Source organism: Arachis duranensis, chromosome 6 (genome assembly GCF_000817695.3).
Source record: "Arachis duranensis cultivar V14167 chromosome 6, aradu.V14167.gnm2.J7QH, whole genome shotgun sequence".
In the NCBI taxonomy this organism is placed as follows: Eukaryota; Viridiplantae; Streptophyta; class Magnoliopsida; order Fabales; family Fabaceae; genus Arachis; species Arachis duranensis.
Window position 1 is genome coordinate 94,405,622 of NC_029777.3, and position 2,696 is coordinate 94,408,317.

The window sequence follows — 2,696 nt, forward strand, 5'->3', positions numbered from 1 at the left end:
CAAAGCTGATTGATTTTCATCAATTTAGCTCTTGAATGTAATGTCCTACTGAAGCTTGGCTAGCCATGTCTAATCTTTTTAGACTAAAGCTTTAGACTAACATTGCATGATTCCTGGAATTCTTATTAAAAATTTTGAATCTCTTTATTTTCTTTTCCATATAATTTTCGAAAAATCCAAAAAAATTACAAAATCATAAAAAACCAAAAATATTTCTTGTTTGAGTCTAGTGTCTCATTTTAAGTTTGGTGTCAATTGCATGCATTTTTTGAATTCATTCATGTGTCTTCATTAATCTTCAAGTTGTTCTTGATGATTTCCTTACTCTGATCTTTAAATTCTCTTGTCTTGAGTGTTTTGTTGTTTCTTATATGCATTCTCAATTTGTTAGTGTCAATAGTATACAAACTTCTAAGTTTGGTGTCTTGCATGCATTGCTTATTTGATTTTAGTTGCATTTTGATTATTCCTCATCATTAAAAATCCAAAATTTTTTTTAATTGGTGTCTTTTCAAGTCAATAATACAGAGAATTGAAGATTCAGAACATACAGCAGAGGAATTACACAGAAAAAGCTGGGTGTTAAAAATGCCCAGTGAAGAAGGAAAACTGGCGTTTAAACGCCAGCCAAGGTGCCTGGCTGGGCGTTTAACGCCCAAAAGGGTAGCATTTTGGGCGTTAAACGCCAGAATAGATACCATTCTGGGCGTTTAACACCAGGATGGCACAAGAGGGAAGATTTTGTTTTTAATTCAAATTTTTTTCAAGTTTCCATAATTTTTTAAAAATTAAATCTTTTTAAATTGTTTTTCAATCATATCTTTTCAATCATATCTTTTTAAAACCATAATTTTTCAATCATATCTTTTTAATCACATCTTTTTCAAAATAGTTTTCAATCATATCTTTTTGATTTCTAATTTCAAAATCTTTTTCAAATTTCACTTAATTTCTTTCCCAATCTTGGTTTTCGAAAATCAATTACCATTTTTCAAAATTTTTTTTAATTAATTCACTTTAATTTTCGAAAATTTCTTTCCCTCTTCTCACATCCTTCTATTTATGGACTAACACTCCTCCTCAATGCACAATTCGAACTCTATCTCTCTTGATAAGTTCGAATGCTTCTACCTTCTCCTTCTATTTTTCTTTTCCTCTGACACATCAAGGAATCTCTATACTGTGACATAGAGGATTCCATATTTTTTTTGTTCTCTTCTCTTTCATATGAGTAGGAGCAAAGACAAAGGCATTCTTGTTGAAGCTGGCCCTGAACCTGAAAGGACCTCGAAGCGAAAGCTAAGAGAAGCTAAAGCACAATTCTCTGTAGAGGACCTAACAGAAATCTTCAAAGAAGAAGACATGGCAGCCGAAAACAATAACAATGCAAACAATGCAAGGAAGGTGCTGGGTGACTTTACTGCACCTACTCCCGACTTCTATGGGAGAAGCATCTCTATCCCTGCCATTGGAGCAAACAACTTTGAGCTTAAGCCTCAATTAGTTTCTCTAATGCAACAGAATTGCAAGTTCCATGGACTTCCATTGGAAGATCCTCATCAGTTTTTAGCTGAATTCTTGCAAATCTGTGACACTGTCAAGACTAATGGGGTTGACCCTGAGGTCTACAGGCTTATGCTATTCCTTTTTGCTGTAAGAGACAAAGCTAGGATATGGTTGGACTCACAACCTAAAGAAAGGCTGAACTCTTGGGAAAAGCTAGTCAATGCCTTCTTGGCAAAGTTCTTTCCAGCTCAAAAATTGAGTAAGCTTAGAGTGGAAGTCCAAACCTTCAGACAGAAGGAAGGTGAATCCCTCTATGAAGCTTGGGAAAGATACAAACAGTTGATCAGTAAATGTCCTTCTGACATGCTTTCTGAATGGAGCATCATAGGTATCTTCTATGATGGTCTGTCTGAACTGTCCAAGATGTCATTGGATAGCTCTGCTGGAGGATCTCTTCATCTGAAGAAGACGCCTACAGAAGCTCAAGAGCTGATTGAAAAAGAAGAAGCTTATGATCCTGAGAACCCTTCAATGGAAGAGGTGAATTACATGGGAGAACCCTATGGAAACACCTATAATCCTTCATGGAGAAATCATCCAAATCTCTCATGGAAGGATCAACAGAGACCTCAACAAGGTTTCAACAACAATAATGGTGGAAGAAATAGGTTTTAGCAATGGCAAGTCTTTTCCATCATCTTCTTAGCAACAGACAGAGAATTCTAAGCAGAGCCACTCTGACTTAGCAACCATGGTCTCTAATCTAATCAACACCACTCAAAGTTTCATGACTGAAACAAGGTCCTCCATTAGAAATTTGGAGGCACAAGTGGGTCAGCTGAGTAAGAAAGTTACTGAACTCCCTCCTAGTACTCTTCCAAGCAATACAGAAGAGAATCAAAAAGGAGAGTGCAAGGCCATCAACATGGCCAAACTTGGAGAGGAGAAAGAGGCAGTGAATGCCACTGAGGAAGGCCTCAATGGACGTCCACTGGCCTCCAATGAGTTCCCTAATGAGGAACCATGGGAATCTGAGGCTCACACTGAGACCATAGAGATTCTATTGGATTTACTTCTGCCATTCATGAGCTCTGATGAGTATTCTTCCTCTGAAGAAGACGAAGATGTCACTGAAGAGCAAGTTGCTAAGTACCTTGGAGCAATCATGAAGCTAAATGACAAGTTATTTG

General features: G+C 37.0%; 1 non-coding gene across 1 annotated transcript; it reads right to left on the bottom strand.

Moving 5' to 3' along the window:
* Positions 1-1,767: 1,767 nt before the first annotated feature.
* Positions 1,768-1,875, bottom strand: LOC127740307 (small nucleolar RNA R71). Its single transcript, XR_008000986.1, has one exon. It is a non-coding gene; the product is annotated as a small nucleolar RNA R71 (small nucleolar RNA).
* Positions 1,876-2,696: the final 821 nt, after the last annotated feature.